Source organism: Calidris pugnax, unplaced genomic scaffold, assembly GCF_001431845.1.
Source record: "Calidris pugnax isolate Ruff unplaced genomic scaffold, ASM143184v1 scaffold10, whole genome shotgun sequence".
Lineage (NCBI taxonomy): Eukaryota > Metazoa > Chordata > Aves > Charadriiformes > Scolopacidae > Calidris > Calidris pugnax.
Genome location: NW_015090795.1, coordinates 3,355,445 through 3,379,079, shown reverse-complemented (window position 1 = coordinate 3,379,079; position 23,635 = coordinate 3,355,445). Strand labels below are relative to the sequence as shown.

Below are 23,635 nucleotides of genomic sequence, written 5' to 3'. Positions count from 1 at the left end.
ATATCATAAAATAATAAGTAGCATTATTATCCCAGCAGCCCATGGGAGATGGGATGTGGCAGAAATCATCCATCTGGGCTGTGCCAAGGAGGAGTCGCCGGAATGAGCCGGTACCAGGACCTCACCGCTCCGAAGGCGTCCTGGCAGATCACCCCAATTCCCCAAAGTCTACCTTGGCTCCAGAAGACCCTTCCAAGCAATTCATATGTTTCTGAGCTGACATTTAAGACGTTGGGAGGTTCTGGCTGGCTACGGAGTTCTTCCCTAATTACGTTCCAGCGCTTTGCTTGTCATGAACTCATTAATAGCTCGATGCAGTGTGGGCAGATTGCAAGAGTCATATTTTGTCCACAAACACTTGCGTTTTGGACCCGCTCCTTGTCAGAGACTTGCCCCAGGAGAGCTTCAAACAAGAAGGACTTTTTCCAGTTTTCCGGACTTGCCATGACTTCATCCTGTTTTTTCAGTGCAGATCAGAAATTTAATGGGGGAAAAAAAATAAAAAGAAAGAAAAGAGAAAGTATTAATCCAAAGATTAGGCTTTGCGGGGAACGTGAAAAAGCAGTGATCTGGGAAAAAACAAGGTATAAGAAGACATGAGAATATCAGTTCAATCCCACAAGCATTAAAAAAACCAAACCAATCCACAAATAAACAACAAGAAGATACCCAAACAGAAAATGTGAATAATTCCCACCGCTCTTCACAGGAATTTTGTTATGCTTTTTTTAAAAATACTAATATTTTGATTTTAAAACCTTTACCATAAGGACAAGCCAGCCTGCTCCATGCCTAAGAGCAAAATGAACCAGCGAGTGGGTTTTGGGAGCTGCCAAACAAACTCCCTTGGCCCTGCTGGGCTCCCCCCACCCACGGGCACAATGAGAAGAGCAGGAGAAGAGCTGCAAAGTGATGGGTTGGATCTGTCACAAAGTGAGATGCATCCAGGTGATGATTTGGGCTAGAAAGTCAGGATTTGAAGAGTTTGTTCACAATGTGCAGAAACCACTGCCCATCTCAGAACAGCACGTGGGACTTTTCATCCCAGCTACCAGCACAGAGGGGTTTAACGATGCTGTTCCTTCTGCCCAGGCTGGAGACTACACAAACAGCCTCAGGAAGTTATCAGAAGTCAACCAGGATTGTGCAACGCTCAGCTCAGCCCAAAAAGGAGTTGCTTTTCTGATCCCTCTTACTTACGATGCTCCTGAGCGACAGCAGAGCCGGAGCGAGGACAGCTTTTCTCTCCCCAGTCATCTCTGTGCCATCTATCTCCCAACAGTTCGTTTTAATTATGCAATTATAGTGTGTACAAAGCTTTCTGTGAGCTTCAGTGGATAATTAAAACAGATGGTGAGCTTAATGGGACCAACTCCTTTTTCTTCTTTTAATTAATGTGTTAACAGTTTATGGGCCAAGCCTGTGGAAATCTGTTGCTCCGCAGCTCTGTGGGTCTACAAGCCACCCTCATGTGTATGGCCCTGCTACAAGCATAGACACACACACATGGAGATGCTGTCCCAAACATGGTGGTGGTCCCAAGCAGGTCTCCACACACCCCATGTACCACCTCCACGGTGCCGTGTACTTCACCAGGAAGACAAGAGCACCCTCAAGGCAAGGTTGGATGGACTCAGGTCTCCCAGGGATGCACCAAACCTCTTGCAGGACCAGGACACCCAAGCATCTCTGATGAAGACGTTCATCTCAAAGCTCTGCTGGAAGCCAGGCATGGGTCAGGCACACAGAGGAGTCCCAGGACACAATTCCCTCCAACCTTTGGGCAAAAAGGGGTATTCAAAGCAGTCTTGGGGTCAAAATGTGGGGACCAGCAGTGGGCAGGGAGCAGCAAAGGAGCTCAGCAAGCCTGTAACGAGGGGCAGCCCTCCAAGGTGGAAAAGCAGGGAGAAGATGAGGCAGGATGGGTTTTGCCAGAGGCTGAAAGGATTCACCAGCATCCTACCATCGTTTCATGACATATGGCCAACAGCAGCCTCCAAAGTGATGCCAGGCGCTTTCGACACATGGTGTGGGTCTTCTGAGGCCAAGCAAAGCTGCAGATCTTGTGTTTCCTGGAGAAGCTACCCCACCAGCAAGCATCAGGATGGACCCAGAGCAGGGTGGGAGCAGATGGGACACCGAAGCTGGGAAGAGAAGCTTGGAGACAGGCAGGGCCGGTGGCACAGAGCGGGGAAGGCAAGGAGAGCAGGGCAAGGATGGACATTTCCAAAGGAGCCTTCAGTTTGCCCAAGGTGCCTTGAAGCTGCAAGATAAGGTGATGGGAGGCTGTGAAATCTTGATGGCCCCAGGAGACAGGGGCTGTGCCCAGTCTTTGCCAACGTAGGATCAGGAAGGCATCAAATGATGCCAGCAGGAGCCTTGCTCACAGCACCTGAAAGGAGGTAGGTCCCCAAACAGCACGAGGAAGAAGAGGCTGAGGGGAGACCTCATCACTCTCTACAACTTCGTGAAAGGACACTGTAGAGAGGTTGGGGCTGGTCTCTTCTCACAGGTAATTAACAATAGAACGAGAGGGAACGGCTTCAAGCTCCAACAGGGTAGGTTTAGACTGAACATTAGGAAAGAATTTTTCACTGAAAGAGTGGTCGGGCATTGGAACAGGCTGCCCAGGGAGGGGGGGGAGTCACCATCCCTGGATGTGTTTAAGGGACGTTTAGATGCAGTGCTGAGGGACATGGTGTAGGGGAGGACTTTGCAGAGTAGGGTAGATGGTTGGACTCGATGATCCCAAGGGGCTCTTCCAACCTAGACCATTCTATGATTCTATGATTCTATGATTCTATTTAACTTGCTGAGCTCCCCACCCCACAGGAAAATACTGAAATGCTGAAAATTCTGGTGGTTACATGGGTTGAAGAGGATACTGGAGAATTTCACGGAATAGAAATCCACTGGGTTGATAAATTCGCAGAAGCCCCATCAGGAAACCCTTGAGCCCATGGAAGATGAAGTCTCCATCACTGAATGACTCTCACGAGCCTTTGGCAGCAGGACAGGACGGGCCAGGAGGATTAGGTTCAGCAGGGCGACGCACTGTTCTGCAGTCCAAAGTGCAAAGCCAAAGAGAAGCAAACGTTTGGAGCGCTGCTTCCAAGCCTGGAGGTTGCTGGCAGGGGTGTTCCACAAGTGGCCAGCCTGATGAACTGGTAATTCTTTTGCAAACCAGCCCCAGCTATGGTAACAAACAAGGCACGGGGTGTAACTGGAGGGGGATCCCATCCAGCCCACCCTTGGACTGGGGGATAAATCACAGCCAAGGCACTGCCTGTACCTTGGGCTCTGTTGGGGCAGTGGGATCAGCTCCTTGAAAGAACAGCAGTTTTGTGGGAACCATCCTGGAGCAAAATGTGCCATTTAACAAGAAAAGCTCCCTGCAGAGGGACCGCTTTGCCCGAGCCCTGATGCTTTTCCAGGCGGTGGGGTGCTGAGTCTCCCTCCTCGCCGCGGGGAAGGGGCCGTATCGCACCCACCGGGGCAGCACATGGAGCTGCCAAAAGCACAGCCAGAGGATAAGCACAGCCACCCCCAGCAAGCTGAAATAATAATTCTCTGGGTCAAGGGGAAAAACAACATGTATTATTTCTGAGAGTGCTGGTGGTTGTTTCAATCTCATGCTTTTTCTCTCCCAGCGGACCACAAAGCGGTCCACAGAGGGGTGCAGGGGTGCAGGGTGCTGTGGAAAATTAAGGATGAGCCCTCTTCAAGGGTGCACCCCCCGTGCCCGGAGGGCAGCTGGGGCTAGAGGGGATGGGGACACGTGGGCTGGCGTGGGTTTCTCAGCACATCTGCAGCCCAGCTGTTGGGTTAGGGCTCGGCGCGGCTCAGCTTTTCCAGCCCTCCCCTTGAACGTGACGTTGAGAAAAATGTTAATGGCAAAGGAGGGAGAGGGACACCTCAGCGAGGAACGCAGGGCTCAGCAGCCACAGCCCCACCACCCAGAGCAGCCCCCCTTGGCACCGGAGATGGGGATGGGGGAATGGACTCGGAGGAAACCATCCAACCCTTTCCGGGCCAGACCACAGGGATGTACTCACCCACGCCAAGCGTGCTGTCCCCAGAGAGGGTCACACCACGTGGGTCACTATCCATCACCTTGTGATGAGCCCTGTCCCCCCAGCCGGGTTGTCCTGGCTCCCCCCCCGTGCCCCCTCTCCAGCCACGACTCACCGGGAGGACCACCGGCCCTTCCATTGCGTAAGGAGCTCGTTGCTACAACAGAAATTGCAAAAAAACCATGGAAACTGCTTGTCTCAGCCAAACCCAAACTTAACTGTATACACAGCATAAAATTTAGTTGCTTTAAACTTGCATTTTTTGGCTCAGCTCTCCTGGCCACATCCTGAGCCCGAATGGATTGAATTACCCAGCACAAAATAAATTCCATCTGAGCGGGCTGTGGCCCTTGTCTCCGAACAAAGGCCGAGGTGTTTGCTTTGCCTTTTTTTTTTTTCTGTCTTCTGGAAGAAAACGAGCTAATTTTGTCCATGTGGAGGAAGAGAGGCCGGGGCCCTGGGGAGAACCATCATTCCTTGATACCAGCCACCAGCTTCATGCCAGGGATGGAAGGCAAGCAGAGCACACCATGCCATGGTCTCTGGATCAGCCCCGAGGGCCACGATGCTCCTGACTCCAGCATCCCCCTGGTAGATGTCACCTGATGTGGCAGTGTCACCTCCCTTCGTCCCGGGACCCCCTTGACTCCTTTGGAGCAGGGACCACGCTCCAAGAGCTGCCCAAAGAGGGATGGAGGACTCCAAGACTTTGGGAGGGTGGGTAGCAGGGGACGGGGATGTCTCTGGGCTCTTTTTTATCCTTAAATTGGGTGGGAGAGTGAGAAGGGAGAGGGATGGGCTCTTTTTTATCCTTAAATTGGGTGGGAGAGAGAGGGAGGAAGGAGGAGGGAGAGGGAGGAAGGAGAAAGGAAGGGGAGGAAGGAGGAGGGAGAGGGAGGAAAAAAGAGAGAGAGGAAAGAAGGAGGAGGGAGAGGGTGGAAAAAGGAGAGAGAGGGAGGAAGGAGAAAGGAAAGGGAAGAAGGAGGAGGGAGAGGGAGGAAAAAAGAGAGAGAGGGAAGAAGGAGGGAGAGGGAGGAAGGAGAAAGGAAAGGGAAGAAGGAGGAGGGAGAGGGAGGAAAAAAGAGAGAGAGGGAAGAAGGAGGGAGAGGGAGGAAGGAGAAGGGAAAGGGAAGAAGGAGGAGGGAGAGGGTGGAAAAAGGAGAGAGAGGGAGGAAGGAGGAGGGAAAGGGAGGAAGGAGAATGGAAAGGGAGGAAGGAGGAGGGAGAGGAAGAGGGAGGAAGAAGGAGGAAAAGAGAGGAAGGAAGAGAGGACCAGAAGGTGGTGGCAGAAGAGCTGGAGGGAACCTGCAAACACCCACCGAGCATCATCATCCTCTCCCCGCCGGGGGGGTGTCTCTGAGCCCCCCAACAGCCACGGCGTGTGAGAGCAGGACTCGCAGGGAGGGAAATCCCCGCAGCGCTGCCTGCGCCTGGGGGTGTCGTGGTGGGGCAGGAGGGGTTCTCCTGGGCAAGGGGCACACCTGGGCTCCAGGAGACCACCACCCCAGCCCTCACCATCTCAGCGGTGGAGAATGAAGCTGGAGAGGAACCCCCGTGGCCCCTCAGCGCTGCCTCCAGCCCAGGGCCGGCGCGGAGGGCGTCTCTGCGTGCAGGCGTGGGAAGTGGCTCAGCCGGCTCTGCCTGTCCCTGCCCTCCTGCTGCCTCCACCTCGCCTGTCCCAGCACCTGCTCCACCCCACAGCCAGCCCTCCAGGGCCTTCAGTCCTTCCACACACAGCCTGCAGACCTGCTCCGTGGTCATCTCCATGGAGAACATCTCCATGGTCCCCTTCGTGGAAGACATCTCCTCCATGGTCTTCTCCATGAAGGACATCTCCCCAGGGTCTTGTCCCAAAGGGCCACAAGAGCCCCTGGTCCATGCCCTCCACCAGGAAGGGCAGACCTCAGAAGCATCTTTGATGAGAAGGTCGCCCAAAACATGCTTTAGATATCCCACAGCTACATGGTGACCAGCCCCACAGAAGCGCTGTGGGAAAGGAGTTTTGGGAAAGTTTTCCTTCGTGAACCATAATTTGCTCAGAGCAACCAAAATGCTTCGTAATTTGCTCAATTAATTCTCTGCTGGTGGCTCATGCACCTTTAGAGAGTCTGGTCAAGGTGAAGGCTGCAGCCAGGAGGAAAGGTTGGAGCACGTGGTCCACTCCAGCCTGGATGGCCGTTCCTTGGGGATATTTTGGCTTATTTTTTGACTTTACTATTGCAGTCTTTTGGGGAGAAAAACCAAAAGCAGGATGGGGTTACCAATGACACCCTCACTATGAGGCTCGTGCATTGCAGGGATGCAGAACCCAGCTAAGAGCATGGCCCATGGTTTGCTGTCACCCTACGGCTGCTACCACTGTGGAGGGCTGTCACCAGCTCCTGTGGCAGCCCCTTCTCACAGCCTCCCCGCTGAGCTGGAAATAACAGGATGGCAGTCGAGGACATGGGGATGGTCTTCTGTGACACCTCACATCCTATTTTGCACGCTGGGAGGGCAAGAATCTCCTTAAAGATAGTCTTACCCAAAAGTGATGGATGCCCTGGAGCAGAACCAGCCCTTCTGTTTGTGATGTCCCTCTTCAGCTGGGCCCAAAATCTCTTGCGCGTCGACATGTAATGTCCTTGGAGCTGGGGCTGAGCCACTTGGAGTGAATCCTTCCTCACGCCTCCTCAGAGCTGGCATCTAATAATCATTTAATAAGGACTGGCACACACCCCGTGGAGCTTGTGGAGCAATAATTGCCCTCTTCCCTTATCCAAAACCACATCTGGCCGGGGAAGCTCGGCGCGGCTGGGGCTTTGATCTCAGCTCCCCGGGACTCTCGTGCACCAACGCTCGCTGGGTCACGCGTCCCCGTCGTGCTGTGGAGCACCTGTGACCATGGTCTTACCCAATCACTGCCTTTTCCCAAACCATTGTACATGGTTTCCCAGTTTCCAGCCGTTTCCCACAGCCCGGCTGCTCTGGCCCCTCCGCGATGAACAGGGATGGCTGAAGAGGATATCTATAGGGGAAAAAAAGAAAAAAAAATATTAGTAATAATAACTAAAAAAAAAAAATCACACTGAGTTCAGGGATGGCTGAAGAGGATATCTATAGGGGGAAGAAATTAAAAAAAAATTAGTAATAATAACTAAAAAAAAATCACACTGACTTCCCTCCTCCTCCTCCTGAGCCTTTGAGGCTGCTGCTCGAGACGACTCGTTGCTCAGAAGGTGGAAACCTGTCTTTCAAACGTTGGCAGAGCTGTTATTATGGTAAACGAGTTTTTAAACAAGGATGAGAAAACCCAACAAAACCAAGCCCCAACCTTCCAGCTTGTAAAGGAAAGAAGGAAAAGAGCCACTTGCTGTGGCCCGTGGCCACCATCCCAGGCTCTCCTTACGCCCACGCCCAGCTCTGCTGGGGTCCAGTATGCCACCAGTCACTCCAGCTTTCCCAGAAGCTTCGCTGCCATGGGACCCCATCCCCAAAACCACCAGTGCCAGGAGTAGGGCTCTGCTCAACCCATCCTGGTGTCCTGCAGGGTTGGCACAGGGTGAGCAGACAGCAGAGGCATGGACACATCCTCCATGGGAGCGGATGGAGGAAGAGGGACCTTCTCAGCAGAGGTTTCCAAAGAGATCAACCCAATCCAAAGTCCACTGCCACCTCAATCTGAGCCAAAGCCAACAGTTGGCTTGGGCTAAAATGAAATGGTTGATCCTCACCTTCCCCAAGAGCATCCCACCCATGAGGAAACGGGCATTTGCCTATGGGGAGAGATGACCTCGTGTCTTCGCTGGCCCCGTGGCCCCAGGACAGAGCTGTTGTCCTCAGTGTGGGGCTTTTCTCTGGTCACAGCAGCCGACACAGCACGAGGTCAGGATGCACCATGGGTGTCTAGAAGCTGGGAAGCTACAGAGAAACCTTCTGCCAGCCCCACAAGGAGGGAGCGAGGGAGCAGTATGGTCGCAGAGATGTTATTTGCAGACAAAAAGAACCCAGGATCCAGCCTGACCCCTCATCACACGCGTCTGAGGAGCGATGTGCATAATTAAATAATCCCTTCAAAGGGACTGGTGAGGAGAGAGCACTGAAGTATTGATGAGCCAAGCTGGCACGGGCATTGATCTCCAGGCATCTGTGAATTTTATTAAAAACTTTAGAGAGGGCGCACGGCACCACCCCACACAGACACTGTCCCCCCCTGCTGCTGCCCCACGCCGAGCTGTGAGAGCCCCCCCATCCGAGGACAAGCCAGAGGTCCCCTCATCTGACCCCCAAGCTGGTACATCTCTTGCCCCACCGGTCTGGTTCTGCCTCTCTAAGGCCCAGAGCCTTGTCTTACACTCTTAGGGCTGCCTTGCAAACGGAGGCTCAAAGAAGAAACAAGGGCAGAATTTGGTGCCGGAGATAAATGCTAATTAAAATTTTAAAAAGAGAAAGGAGAAAAGAGGAGAAAAGAGGAGAAAAGAAGAGAAAAGAGGAGAAAAGAGGAGAAAAGAGGAGAAAAGAGGAGAAAAGAGGAGAAAAGAGGAGAAAAGAGGAGAAAAGAGGAGAAAAGAGGAGAAAAGAGGAGAAAAGAGGAGAAAAGAGGAGAAAAGAGGAGAAAAGAGGAGAAAAGAGGAGAAAAGAGGAGAAAAGAGGAGAAAAGAGGAGAAAAGAGGAGAAAAGAGGAGAAAAGAGGAGAAAAGAGGAGAAAAGAGGAGAAAAGAGGAGAAAAGAGGAGAAAAGAGGAGAAAAGAGGAGAAAAGAGGAGAAAAGAGGAGAAAAGAGGAGAAAAGAGGAGAAAAGAGGAGAAAAGAGGAGAAAAGAGGAGAAAAGAGGAGAAAAGAGGAGAAAAGAGGAGAAAAGAGGAGAAAAGAGGAGAAAAGAGGAGAAAAGAAGAGAAAAGAGGAGAAAAGAAGAGAAAAGAAGAGAAAAGAAGAGAAAAGAGAAAAGAAGAGAAAAGGAGAAAAGCAGAGAAAAGCAGAGAAAAGCAGAGAAAAGCAGAGAAAAGCAGAGAAAAGCAGAGAAAAGCAGAGAAAAGCAGAGAAAAGCAGAGAAAAGGAGAGAAAAGGAGAAAAGCAGAGAAAAGCAGAGAAAAGCAGAGAAAAGCAGAGAAAAGGAGAGAAAAGGAGAGAAAAGGAGAGAAAAGGAGAGAAAAGGAGAGAAAAGGAGAGAAAAGGAGAGAAAAGGAGAGAAAAGGACAAAAAATGGATAAAGAGAGGAAAAAAGGCATGAAGCAGAGCCTCAAATGAAGTTCGAGATTTCAGCTCTGCCTCCTCTGGGTTTTTTCAAGCAACAGCCCAGGAATCCCCCATGTCCCCATCTTCACATCTCCTCTCCTCCCAGCCCAGGTCAACCTCTGCTCCTGCAGAGCATCTCAGCATCCTGACCCGAAGCTGTTGTCCTCTGCAATTCTTGCCCCGATATGGATTGGAGGATTTTGGGGACTGTGCTGTGAGACTTGCTGTGTCTTGTCTTCCAGACTGGCTTGGCTCTGCTTTCCTCCCTGGGCTTTACAAGCAAATCAGATGGCTATCAACGAGGGTTTCAAATGACCCCCAGCCCTTGTTGCAGATAAGCTGGGGGCTGGTGGGGCGAGTGGCGCCCTGCATCTCCCAGGCAGGAGCTTGAAACATCCAAATTGCTCCTGGAGAAGGGTTGGGCTGGATGGGGGTATCTGCTTTTATCTCCTTCCTCCTCACCCCCAGGTCTGTGCAGCCTCCCTGGCTGATGGTCCACACCAAAACCCCTCTGACCTGCAGGGAAACAGCTTTCTCCATCCCCTTTGCATTCCTGACTGACATATCTGCTAAATGCCCCAAGCCTTGGAGAAGAGAAGCAGCAGAGCAGAAGAGCCATGGGTCCCCAGGCAAGGTCTGTAGGCTCAGGAGGACACCAGAACCCCCTCCTCAAGACCACATCCAGGACCTAATGCAGCACCACGCAGAGATGCTCCTCACCCTGTTGACTGCAGCAAGTGCCAGCTCTCCACACCAACCACTGAAAACTTCACATGTAAGAATTCACTCTTGCAAAACACCAGGAAGCCAAAAAACATCCTTTTGTGGCCATTTTATGGACAAAGAGAGAATGGCTGAATGGATTCCCTGGGAGATTACAGTAGAATCTCCCCTCCCTGTGCTCCTGCCTTCACCATCAACTCTCCTTTCTCAAAGCAAAGACTGTCCAGGCCCATGGAACCCCACAAGACCTCCCTGTCCCACACACCTGGGAGAACAAAAAGGCAAAGGGAACAGGAGGAAAGAAAAAAAAAAAAATCAGTTATTTTCAGGATCACTTCAAACACTGGATTTTCCTTTTCTCCCCCTCTATTTTTTCAAAGACACATCTCCACCTCACTTGGTTCCTCTGGAGCAAAGCTCTGTCAACAAAGCCTGTTCCTCGTGCAGAGGCACCTGCACCTCCACCATCAGGGACACCATGTCCCCTCCAGATCCAGGAGCCCCCCAGGCCCTCCCAGAGCTGCAGCCTCCCCAGTTAGCAAATCCAGGAAAATCCTGAGATGAGGCCAGGTAGCACCAAAAATAAAAACACCCTTTGGGGCTCAACCACCAGAGCACCCCATCGAAGCCCCAGCCAGCTATGGGGTCCTGGCCATTCCCACATTCATCCCCATGGTGGATGCAGATGCCCCCATGGGATGCTGCAGAGCTGGAGGGGATGCACAAGGACGGGAGACCTTCTCTGAGGTGGAGCTCCAGCCCTGTGGAGCAATCCCATGGGATGCTGGAGCATTTGGGTAGATTTGGGGAGCAGCACTTGCAAGCCACAAAACCTTCCTGATAAATGAAGGCTCCAGAAGCTCCATGTGATGGTGGTTTTTTGAGTTTGCTGATGAAGAGACAGCTCAGACATGGTCTGCAGGCACCCAGATGGCAAAGGATTCCTGTCAAGTGCTTCTTCCTCAGCCTTGAAGAAAATAATTGTGCGGCAAGAGCAAGGAGAGAGCAGATGACACAGGACGAATTAACTTGGGAGATAAAGTACAAGGGCCGAGCTCTAATGAGGTGAGAAGGAGGTTAGAAGTATTGACTACCACAAGTGTGAGGGAAATGACAAATAGACCCACCAGTGAGAGATCCAAGGCAGGTTTTCATCCCAATACCAGCAGTGACTTCCACAGCTGATGCTCCCCAGAGCCCCACGAGCAGTGAAAAGCTGGTCCTGTGCAGAAGCCACAAGCGGGAAAGAAGAGACAACATGAGGGCTCCAAAACCCAGAATTTGTGAGGCTTTTGGGTGGGGGTTTTAGTAAGGCAGATGAATTAAAAAAAATAAATCACAGTAGAGAAGTCTAGCCCCATCGACACTTTTTTGCACTACGATGGCACCTCACTGTTCCAAGGGACAGCCCCGGGGATGCAGAGCAGCTCTCAGAGGTGCTGGTGTCACCCTCTGTGACAGCCCTGAAGCTCAACAGGGCACCAGCTCTGAAGTCACCCAGGTGACCTGGAAAAGCGGCTGAAAGCTGGTCCTGGGGAGCTTCAAAGGAGGCAACAGATGCTGAACCTTCCTGTGTGATAAATATTGCAGGAGAGCCCTGAGTTTCCTTCACAGATGTCTCTCCACAACCTGGGAGAGGGGGTGCAGAGGGAAACAGTCCATACATGGTTTGGGAATGACCAAGGCACAGAGGTGGGCAGGCAGGAGACACTGTAAAGACCAGGTCTAACACCTGGTGCGAGGGGCCACCAGAGTTGTAGAGAAGCAATTTGGGGTTCCTCACAAGGCAAGAATTAAGAGCTCCTACAGCCCAGGAGATGCTGAGACCACAGGCCTCGTTGACGGCCAGGCTGTGAACATGGGGGTGTTACAGCTTATTGCCACAGAGAAGATTGTCACCTACAGGGGCTTTTTATCAGACTGAGGGTATGCTTAACCTGTTGGTGATGGTGCTCCAAGGAAGACAAAAATTTGGGAACAAGGTTGGGATGTGCTGATTCGCAGCTATCCCAAGAAGAAAGGGAGAACATCCCAGTCTCCATCCCACGACAGACTCTTGCTTTGACCAGCCTACGATGGCCTTGAGTAGCGTCACCTGAAGGAAAATGCCCAAATGGTCTTGTTACAGCAGAAGAACAGACTTTTCTTGCCAGCAAGACTGCTCTTGACTGTCCTCCCAGGCAGAGGAGAATGCTCCTGGTACCTGCTCGGAGGAGCTGGGAAACATTTTTGGGTAGCCTGGTCTCCTGCCAGCCTTCCTGAGGAGCAAGATCACCCATCCAGGCCTGCGCTGAAGACACTCATCCCTGTACAGATACAGAAAAGACACCCAAGAGATTTCAGCAGGAGGCACATTCATGCCAAATGCTTAGAAAAAAAAAAACAGCTCTAGAAATAAGGGCATACAGATGTTTTTGGCTGACACCACCGACCGGGCAAGAGCTTTCCAGTGAGGGACTGATGGCATTGGACACAGAGGGAGGGCTGGAAGCTGCCCAGCTGCCTGCTCTGCCAACCTGCTGCCAAGGTTGTTTTTTCAGGCCAGGAGGGATTTTCTCTCCGTTGAAGCCAACCGATCGTGATCTCACATCGATAAATGGGATTTGATCCAATGCCCACGCACCAAAGACAACGGGCTGGCAAAAACCAGACTCAGTGACTGCACCCAACAGAGTGCATCAACAGGTGTCGAATTTGGGGGGAAAATTAAGGTTTGACTCCGCCAATCGTTGCTCTGTGACATTTATGAGCCCACACACTATGAGCAGGTCTCTTTTTGGAGAAGGTGATGAAGCGAAGCCTCTACGGGATGAGAGACAGAGGCTGACAAGCTCAGTTGGTTCAACAGTTTCTTCCCAAAACAAGGAAATCTCCAATGTGGTCATAAATAAATAATTTTTAAAAACCCCAGCAATTCAGCACTAGTCTATTTAAACGTATGAGTTGGTGTCGGTGGTGTTAATCACAAATGTAATTATTTAAAAGCTCCCACGCATGTCAGGGCAGTGAGAACTGCAGATGTTGGCAACCCTTGAGCATTCTTCTTCTCGACTTGCCATTAAATCAATTCAAAGTTCCCATCTCAATGTATCAGGATTAATTAGGTGCTTTTAGGCAGAGATTACTGGCTGGCTGACAGATTGTCCCATCTCCTGTGCCCACGCCAGGAGGGTGACGCAGAGCATGGGCAGGGACAAGGGTATCAGGGGGTGGATTCTGCATCACTCTGTGGCCACTTTTGCCCTGAAAGGTCTGAAAGTGCTCCTGGGCTCTGCCCCCACAGGCAGGTCAATGAGCATCTCTCATCCACAGCAGGGATGGAATGGAACCTCCTAAAAGGAGGCTGTAGAGAGGTGGAGGTCTTTTCTCCCAAGTCACACGTGATAGGACAAGAGGAAATGGCCTCAAGTTGCACCAGAGAAGGTTCAGGATGGATATTAGGAAAAAATTCTACACCAAAAGGGTTATTAATCCTTGGAATGGGCTGCCCAGGGAAGGGGTTGAGGCCCCATCCCTGGAGGGATTCAAAAGACAGGTTGACATAGTGCTTAGAGACATGGAATGGAATGGTTCAGTTGACTGACCCACATTATCTAGCAATCCTCTAGTCCAACTGCCCAACCACTCCAGGGCTGACCAAATTATTGAGAATATTGTCCACATGCCTCTTAAACACTGAGAGGCCTGGGGCATCTGCCACCCCTCTGGGAAGCCTGTTCTCCCTGCACACACACCACTGCTGCAGAAGCGTGGTCATTCCTGCCCAGAAAAAAGTCCATTCCCAGTGCACTTCAGCCCCATGTCATGTGCTTTGGAGTTTTTGTTGGGACTTTTTCCCCCTGCTTTTTTTTTTTTAAAAAAAAAAAAAAAAAAAAAAAGAAAACACCAACAACCAAGTTTGGAAAGTCTCAGGAAATAAAAACAAGAAATTGCTGACAAGTGTCCCACTGTAATTGAGTGAGAACACAGAGCTCAGCTCTATGGGTTCCCAGAAATACGGTCCAGATGTGGCTCTCCATGGTCATGCAGCCAAGCCACAACCCCTGAAATGACTATCCCTGCGACTGGGAAACTTCCCCAGTGCCCCTTCCAGCCACGCACAGCCACAGACGATGCCCTGAACGACACCCAGCCAAAGACTTGAGAAAACACAGGGTTGGCAGCAGAGCCTGGAGGGGCCCTACCAGTCCCCAGTGCTGAAGGTCTGTCCACAGCAGGGACGTTGGAACCAAACTCATTTGATCCAAACAAAGCCCAGAGCCCCGTCCAACCTGACCTTGAATGTTTCCAGGGATGGGGCATCTCAGAGAATCACAGAATGGTCTGTGTGGAAAGGGACCTTAAAGCCCATCTCGTTCCAACCCCCTGCCCTGGGCAGGGACACCTCCCACCAGACCAGGTTGCTCCAAGCCCCCTCCAACCTGGCCTTGAACCCCTCCAGGGATGGGGCAGCCACAGCTTCTCTGGGCAACCTGGGCCAAGCTCTCACCACCCTCACAGCAAACAATTTCTTCCTGAGAATTCATCTCAGTCTTCCCTCTTTCAGTTTAAAACTGTTCCCCCTCGTCCCATGGCTCCCCTCCCTGATCCAGAGTCCCTCCCCATCTCTCCTGGAGCCCCTTGAGGGACTGGAAGGGGCTCCAAGGTCTCCCCGAAGCCTTCTCTTCTCCAGGCTGAACCCCCCCAACTCTCTCAGCCTGTCCTCACAGTAGGGGGGCTCCAGCCCTTGGATCATTTTCGTAGCCTACTCTGGACCTGTTCCAACAGGTCCATGTCCTTCCTGTGTTAAGGACTCCAGAGCCAGACACAGGACTCCAGGTAGGGTCTCCTCAGAGCAGAGCAGAGGGGCAGAATACCCCCCCTTGCCCTGCTGGCCACACTTCCTTTGATGCTTCTTTCCGTCCTCTGGCTGAGGAAACAGGAATGATGGGGATGCTGAGAAGTCCAGGTGAGTCTCAGTTGCCCTGAGAGGTAAGAGCAATCCCACCAGGCAGGCTCTGGTCTGTGGTGGAGAGAGCCAGAGGAAATGGGGAAGGGGAGGAGGAGATGGGGAGGAGATGGGGAAATGAATGCACCCTCCTCAAATCACAGCCCTGCACTTTCTACTCCAATATCAACCATGAAGAACATAACCCTGAGGTTGGGGGGTGGGGGGAAAGTCCCTCTCTTCCCTCTAGTGCAAACTCAGCCTGTGGGAACCAGATGGCCAACCAGCAAAGCTAGGCTGGTTCCCCAAACACCATCAGGTTGGTGCAAATCACATGGGTTTTTTTGACAGATGGTCCTTTCGCCAAGAGTATTTGCCCAGCACTTGCCCTAACAGCCTGTTTTCTGCAGACAGACTGCTCTGTGCAACCACAAGCCCCACGGCGTATCTGAAACACAACAGCTCTGACCACGGAGCCCCGAGACACTTCTCTCATCCTTTACAGGGCATAATGAGACATTCCCCTCTCCTCACCGTGCGCAGTGAACTGCTTTGGGAGAAAAACATACTGAATCCAGCAGACGCGCTTGCATTATTTAAGTTGGGAGGAAAAACATGACCTGCCAGCTGGTAGCAGTCCCCCCTGCCTCCCTGGCCAGCAGGAGATGTCCCCCCAGCATTGCAGCTCTGCTCCAGCTGCCCAGGCACCACACATCTCTATGTCTTATATCTTAAAAGGCCACTAAAATGGGCCAGCAGACACCTCTCCCATCCATCTGGGAAGAGCTGAGTTTACACAGAACCATAGAAACACAGAATGGTTTGGGTTGGAAGGAACCTTAAAGATCACCCACTTCCAACCCCCTGCCCTGGGCAGGGACACCTCCCACCAGACCAGGTTGCTCAAAGCCCCATCCAACCTGGCCTTGGACCCCTCCAGGGATGGGGCAGCCACAGCTTAGGTAGCAATTAAATCCTTGGTGAGATAAGCCAAAAGGTCACTCAGGTGCTGTGATGCCCCATCACAAATCCCTGACCATCGGAGGCCACACAGGGCACGGGATGGTTTCCCCCTTCCAACAGCAGGGGTGGGAGGCAAAGGGTGGGCTTGGGGACACCACATGGGACACCAAAACCCTGCTGCTCTTCATCCATCTGTTGTGATAGAGCACTCAATGCAAGGGTCCACACAGCTGGGTCTCTGGGATGGCTGATGGTTGGTCCTGGAAGCACCAGGGTAACCCTGGGCCATCTGACCCACAAGGTTAGTCCAGGGAATCCTCAGATGCAGTGCTAAGGGACATGGTGTAGGGGATGACTTTGTAGAGTAGGGTAGATGGTTGGACTCGATGATCCCAAGGTTCTCTTCCAACCTAGACGATTCTATGATCCTATGATTTCTAATTCGGGCACCCACTTCTCTCCACCTGCCCTGGCCGGTAAGGAGATGCCTGTTTTATTTCCAAAGTCTAAATGACCTCTTTCTCCTGGAAGACCTGCATCTCTTGGCCAATTATATTGAATTTTCCAAAGGCAGAGTGAGGCCGGTGAGTAAACCAGCCAAATCCCTTCCCTGCAACGCTGCGTGTAGTTCCCAGAGCCTCTTTCTACCCTCTTGGTTCAAGCAAAACCTCCTGCTGCCATTACTCCCCTGGCCGGGAAGAAGTTCTTTTAAGCTGGAGACCTATTCCCTGGAGTGGAAAGAAGATTTTTCCTCCCCGTACTCCTCAAGAGAGATCATCTCCAGTCGCTGTCATCCCCTTATCAATAATTCACCGCGCAGCCGGGCTCCGCATCGCGCCGGGGCTGCCTGCGTGGTTTTTGGGCTCTGCCTGGGAAGAGCAGCCCTGAGTAATCAACGTCTCCTGAAGGCTCTCAGCGAAGCAGAACGAGCAGCTCAGGCAGCCAAATGAGTCACGTCCCCTGGAAGCTTCTCATTTTTTAGCATCCCGTCGAGGAGAGCAGCTTCGCAGAAGCACCTGCTAAGGCTTAGCGAGCCCTTTTGGCGTAGCAAGAAATAAAGATATAAATAAATAAATAAATAAATGAGAGGGGAGATAATTAAATTCCATATTTCAATCTTACAGGAGGAGCTCATGTTAAAAAGACTCTTTCTCCTTCCAGAAAATCCAATACAGTTAAGTGATTAAAAGGGGAAAGCAGACATTAAACCCAAGGAGAGGAGGCCAGACAAGCCGTGGTGAATGCAGATCTCTCCCCTCCCCATTCCAAACACAAGCTTGTTGCTCTTCCCATTTACCTCGCACGGAATAACAACTGGGAGGCACAAAGCCCGGGATTAAAACGGCATCATTTCTTAGCAAGAGACACATTTGACTTGTTTCTCCTGTACTCACACACCGCACACGTGCCCCAAGGCCTCATTGCCTACCGAAGAGATGGTCGTCTGCGTGCGTGACACCGTCTCAGCACCCCAACCTGCCACCTCTGATTAAAACCTACCCATTAGAGTGATTTACGGCTCCGAAGAGGCACAAGTGTCCTTTCCTGACTAAATTAGGCACCGGGTATGAAATGAAAGATGATCTACCCTTTTCCCAGTTGTCACCAGGAAGGCTCCACCACCGCAGCGTGGATGAACCATCTCGGATGTCCGAGACATCTGTGCAGTCATTGACTAAACCTTTAATCTTGCAGGCTGGCTTTTGCTTTGAAACTGCTAGCTACTGGGAGGGTGGTGAGGCACTGGAACAGGTTGCCCAGAGAAGCTGTGGCTGCCCCATCCCTGGAGGGGTTTAAGACCAGGTTGGATGGAACTTCGAGCAACCTGCTCTGGTGGGAGGTGTCCCTGCCCAGGGCAAGGGGGTTGGAACTGGATGATCTTTAAGGTCCTTTCCCACCCAAACCATTCAATGATTCTATGCAACACCCTGCCAGAGCACTGAGCCAAACTGCAGTTGAGAGCTCCTCGATCCAACCAGGTGGATCTATGTCCTGTGGATTTATTGGCATGTGTCTCCCAGGGAGATGTGCCTCTCATTTCTCAATTTACCTGCTTGTTTCAACACGTGGCTTCAGAAAGTGGGAAGCATCCCTCTGTGGGACAGCAGGATGCTCACCAGGATGCTTTGAGCAAGGCAGAGGGCAAAAAACAGGCAGTTGGGAGAAGACTTCTTGAGGGCAAATTCTCCATTGCATGGCTGGTGCCATCAGTACAGAGGTTAAGCTGAAAATACAAAAAAAAACCCCTAAAAGGTTGGTTTTTTAACTCTCCAGGCTTACTTATCTGCCCCCGAGCATCTCTGATAGCCATCTGCAACACTGTCTGCAGAGCGAGGAGAGCCTGGGAAGGTCTGGGAAGATCACTCTGTGGCAAGGCAGCCGGGTGTCAAAATCAGCCCTGGGGACAGCGTGGCCATCGTCAGAGACAAGCTGCTGTTAGAGACCTCAGACCTCTGGAGCCAGGCTGGTCCCCCTCAGAGGAGAACAACCAAGGCTCTTAGGCAACAGCAAAGCCTCGGTGCCTGAGGACAACCCGTCCGCATGCAAAGCCATGACTCACGCCTGTGCAACCACGCATGCCGTGGGCACCAAGACTATTAGTCTGCACCCAGACCCCTTCCTGTTACTCCTCAGCACAGGAAGGACGTGGATCTGTTGGAGTGGGGCCAGAGGAGGCCCCGGAGATGCTGGGAGGGCTGGAGCCCCTCTGCTGGGAGGACAGGCTGAGAGAGTTGGGGGGGTTCAGCCTGGAGAAGAGAAGGCTCCGGGGAGACCTTGGAGCCCCTTCCAGTCCCTCAAGGGGCTCCAGGAGAGATGGGGAGGGACTCTGGGTCAGGGAGGGGAGCCATAGGATGAGGGGGAAGGGGTTGACACTGAAAGAGGGGAGATGGAGATGAGATCTGGGGAAGAAATGGTTGAATGTGAGGGCGGTGAGAGCCTGGCCCAGGTTGCCCCGAGAAGCTGTGGCTGCCCCATCCCTGGAGGGGTTCAAGGCCAGGTTTTGAGCAACCTGGTCTGGTGGGATTAGGAGTCCAGCTGTTCTCTGGAGCCACTGAAACTCAGTACTTAACAGCCAAAAGAGCTGCCTTTCCCTAAGGAGAGAGCAGCCCTCGAGCTACAAAACCTCACATGGAGCTGCCCTCACAGGACTGGGTGTCCAGAGTGGTTGCTGCCACTAACGTCATCCGGGGGGACTGCCATGGCAGACCCTCCCCACTCTGAGGAAGGTTTGGGTGAGTGGGCTTTTCACAGGCAACACTGTCCCAAGCTTTGCAACAGCCTGTGGAGCAGAAGACCTAAGGAGACCTGTGTCTGTGCACCAGCCAGGGACGAGGAGGCAGGTCCCCACCATGAGGGTGCCATCCATGGGAGGGCAGGATGGGAGATGCCAAGAGATGGGGAGATGTCACCAGTTCCTGCGACAGCCAGGTAGGGAAAGCTTCTGCTCCCTCCCGGTGCCCTGCCAGCTCTTCATGTCCCCAGCATGATTTGTATGCTCACCCCAGCCTACAGCCTGGGAAATCAAAGTGCTTACCAGACAGCTGGCCACAGAAGCTTGGCTTTGGTCTCCATTTATCCAGTGACTCCAACACGGTGAGACAGGCTCGTGCAGAAGGAGAGGCGGCAGGACCTAATACGCTGCAGAAGATGACAGTAGTTTCAAACTAATGGACAATGCTGAAGACAGGGTGTCACCAACGTGGTGAATCAGAGCTGCTTCAGGGGAACAGAGGAGCGGGTAGAAAGAAAGAAAATAAAATCAAGGCTTACAGCTTTTAGCCCCAGGCAGTGTCCTCCTTGGGAAGGCTGAGCCCTCGGGGGGGTCCCTGCTTGCAGCCCCATGGAGCGGAGCCCTCCAGGGTGCACAGGTCCCCCCTGTCCCCATTCACAAGCCACCACTCACTGTGCAAGTCCTCAGGTGCTTGCACCATCCCTGAAGGGCTTCTAACCTTCAAAGCAGTTTCCTTCCAGGGATCAGCAAGTGGGTGCCTTATCTCACCATCCAGGCTCAGAACGACGAGTGGCAGAAGGGATAATTAAAGCTGAGCTGCTAAAAAGCCTCCCTGCAGACTTCCCCCCACCACCTCTGAAGGGGACGGTGAAACAGCAGGACCTCAGGACTCCAGAGACCTCATGGAGAAGTTAAACAGGGTCATTTCTGCCATCCCCAGCATCACTGGCAACCCCAGCGCCCGGATCTGGCATCCAGAGCAGAGCACCTCTTTGGTGACAGGCAGGGCAGGAGGAGCTGCCAGGCGGTGGGAGGTGGAAGCAGAAAAGGCAAATAGTGTTTGCCAACCTTTTGGGCTGGAGAGGGAGCACCAAACAGCACCCAGCACCCAGTGCCAGAGCACCCAATATGCGCTCGCTCCATCCTTTGCCAACAGCCTGCAGCAAAACCCCAGCAGAGCTCCAGGCGGCCAGCAGCCCTGGCAAAGCCCCAGGGGCTGCCCCCGCTCCATCTTTCTCTCTTCAGACAAATCCCAGAGCACCTGCAACACCCTTCCTCCAGCCCCGAGCATGGCAGAGCCCCCGTGCCCCCCTCGCAGCCCCCTACTCCATCCAGACAAGCTGAACTACCCCAGACACCACAGACGCGGCGAGATTTGTGTCCAAAAAACAAGGAGGTGAAGCCCAAATTTCAGGATACCCACATGCCTGCTCATCATCACCCTGAGGACTGTGCTTCTGTGACCCTCAGGACTCCAGAGACCTCACGGAGAAGTTAAACAGGGTCATTTCTGCCATCCCCAGCATCACTGGCAACCCCAGCGCTCGGATCTGGCATCCAGAGCAGAGCACCTCTTTGGTGACAGGCAGGGCAGGAGGAGCTGCCAGGTGGTGGGAGGTGGAAGCAGAAAAGGCAAATAGTGTTTGCCAACCTTTTGGGCTGGAGAGGGAGCACCAAACAGCACCCAGCACCCAGTGCCAGAGCACCCAATATGCGCTCGCTCCATCCTTTGCCAACAGCCTGCAGCAAAACCCCAGCAGAGCTCCAGGCGGCCAGCAGCCCTGGCAAAGCCCCAGGGGCTGCCCCCGCTCCATCTTTCTCTCTTCAGACAAATCCCAGAGCACCTGCAACACCCTTCCTCCAGCCCCGAGCATGGCAGAGCCCCCGTGCCCCCCTCGCAGCCCCCTACTCCATCCAGACAAGCTGAACTACCCCAGACACCACAGACGCGGCGAGATTTGTGTCCAAAAAACAAGGAGGTGAAGCCCAAATTTCAGGATACCCACATGCCTGCTCATCATCACCCTGAGGACTGTGCTTCTGTGATGGAAAGGAAAACGGGTACCACAAGGGAAAGGCAAGAAGCCACCAGGTATTGCATCCCTCCCAATAGAGATGTTTCCACCAGCTTCAGCCCCGCTGCCCACCCCTGGCCACGTAGGCTGAGATTTTTGGCTCCTGCCTGGCCAGGCTATAAATCCCCCAGGCTGAGGGTGAAGCACAGGGAAAGCAGAGGAGCTCTTCACATCCTGTAACACAAGATCTCGACCCTAGAAGCCCAGAAAAGGTGACAGAGATGGGCAGCAGGGGGGACAACACCTACCACGCCGCCCCTCAGCCCTCACAAGCGATGCCCCGCATCAGTGTGGGATGCGGTGGGTGCTGGTGGGTGTCCTGGGTCGGGTCCCCGAGCACGGGGACAGCAAGAAGTGCCACCCTCCATCCCACCCAGGGACCCTGAGTGCTGCAACTCACCGTGGAAGAGGCATCAGGGATGTGGGAGAGCCAGCAGCGCTGCCAGATGGGGGCAAAGAGCCTACAGCATCTCCACAATGTGCTGGTGCCTCCTCTTGACCCTTTTAAATACTGGGGGGAAAAGAAAAAAAACCACCTTAATAAAAAATATCACTCAGTTAAATCAACCTAAAACCACACAAAAAGGCCTGAGTTGATACCATTTAAAAACAGCAACCACCTCTCCTAAGCACGGTTCTCATCCCAGGGAGGGAGAAGTGCCAGAAATCAACTCAAAATTGCAGTCGATTCTCTGTGGAAGGAATTCAGCTGCTTCGCTGATAAGCAGCAATATAAATCTCTAAGCTGGAGAGGTAGATCATTAAGGGGAAATGTTTAGAGAAATTAAATCCTTTTTCCTGCTTCTTATGCTAATAGGGAAAACCAAGCTGATTTGCAGGAGGACAACATTTAGCAATATCCAATTCATCAAAGCCCCCATCTGTTCTCATTCTCATGCTGAGTTTGTCAAAAAAAATCAGCTTTCCTTCAACCAACACCCGCCTCACTTTTAACCGGTAAGAGGCCAATTCTGGAGAGATTTGTAAATAAACCACTTCTGCAAATCCAGCCAGAAAAAACAGACAGGGGAAGGGCCTGATTAATCGAAATACATGTCAGGATTGAAGGGATTGAGGAGAGACGAGGGGACGGGGAATGACTAATCAGTGCAGCTGGCAAAATACCCCGGAGCGGAGGCAGGGCTCGGGCGAGCGGCCAGCGGAGGGTTAGTGGTACCAGAAAGGGGGGAATTCTCCCCCCCCCAGGATCCTACATCTCCACCTCTGCTGCTCCTGGATGAAGGGGGATCTGGAAAGAGCTCCATGGCAGAGCCACCCTGCGCGGGGGGACCAGCAAGCTCCTCCTGCAGCTCAGAGGGATCTAGAAAAATCTCCTTAAAAATTGTCTTCCTGTTCCTTATGGGAAGTGATGCTGGAATGGGTTGTTATATGCAATGTTATTTGCTTCAACAACTATTCTATCTATTCTGTTCTAACTATTCACAGCTATTGAAGCCAGCAGATTATCAATACATTTTATGGGAAGTGATGCTGGAATGGGTTGTTATACGCAATGTTAATTGCTTCAACAACTGTTCTACCTATTCACAGCTATTGAAGCCAACAGATTATCAATACATTAAAAAAAAAAGACACCGTGGAGCAGATCCTTCTTGCCCAGAGAAGCTGTGGCTGCCCCATCCCTGGAGGGGTTCAAGGCCAGGTTGGAGGGGGCTTGGAGCAACCTGGGCTGGTGGGAGGTGTCCCTGCCCAGGGCAGGGGGTTGGAACTTGATGATCTTTAAGGTCCCTTCCAACTCTAACCATTCTATGATTCTACCTCAAAGCTTGGAAAGTAGGGACTGAAGTAAGGAGGCTGTGTCCCTATATTCTGGATGAAGGAAGAATCCTACAGGATTATTCTCTAAGCTCCTGTATTCAATTCACTTGGCCGTTTAAACTACATATGCATTTTTCTGCAGTGGGGATGACACTTCCAGGGCTGCAGCCCCTCAGATGGTACCCATCCAGACTCTGAGGGCAGAACCCAGCCTCGTGGGCAGCTCCAGCACAGATCCCGCTGGGACACGCACACCAGGTGTAGGCACAGGGCTCATTTTCCTTACGGCACGGCAGCCAGCGGAGGGGAAAAAACCCTGACATTTACTGCCCTAAAGCCAAAACTGGGGTGGTGGTTTTGTTTTTTTTCATCCCCATTCACGGGGCAGGAAATCTCACCAGGCGCAGCTGCAGGAGCCCCAGGGTGGCTCTGCTCATCACCTGCCCCTTCCACAGCCCTTTTTTTTTCCCCCTCCGAGCCGGGGAGGAGCACACACCGACAAGCTCAGCTCTCCCCGTGGCAGCTGAAATGCTGCTCCTGCCCTGGGGTTGCCCCATCGCCTGCCCCACGGAGCTGGGAGCCACCTATGGCACCAGGCACCTTCGATGTCCCCAGGCTCCCTTCTCCACCAGCTCCATCTCCTTGGCCAA

The 23,635-nt window shown here is 52.5% G+C and overlaps 1 long non-coding RNA gene across 2 annotated transcripts; it reads right to left on the bottom strand.

The window, feature by feature from the left end:
• Window positions 1-6,933: 6,933 nt before the first annotated feature.
• On the bottom strand, window positions 6,934-21,734 carry LOC106884986. 2 transcript variants are annotated; one of them, XR_001411327.1, is made up of 4 exons: window positions 21,607-21,734; window positions 19,435-19,538; window positions 17,950-18,123; window positions 6,934-7,080 (listed from the first exon to the last, which is right to left on the bottom strand). It is a non-coding gene; the product is annotated as an uncharacterized LOC106884986 (long non-coding RNA). The 2 variants fall into 2 exon arrangements; XR_001411328.1 differs by lacking the exon at window positions 17,950-18,123.
• Window positions 21,735-23,635: the final 1,901 nt, after the last annotated feature.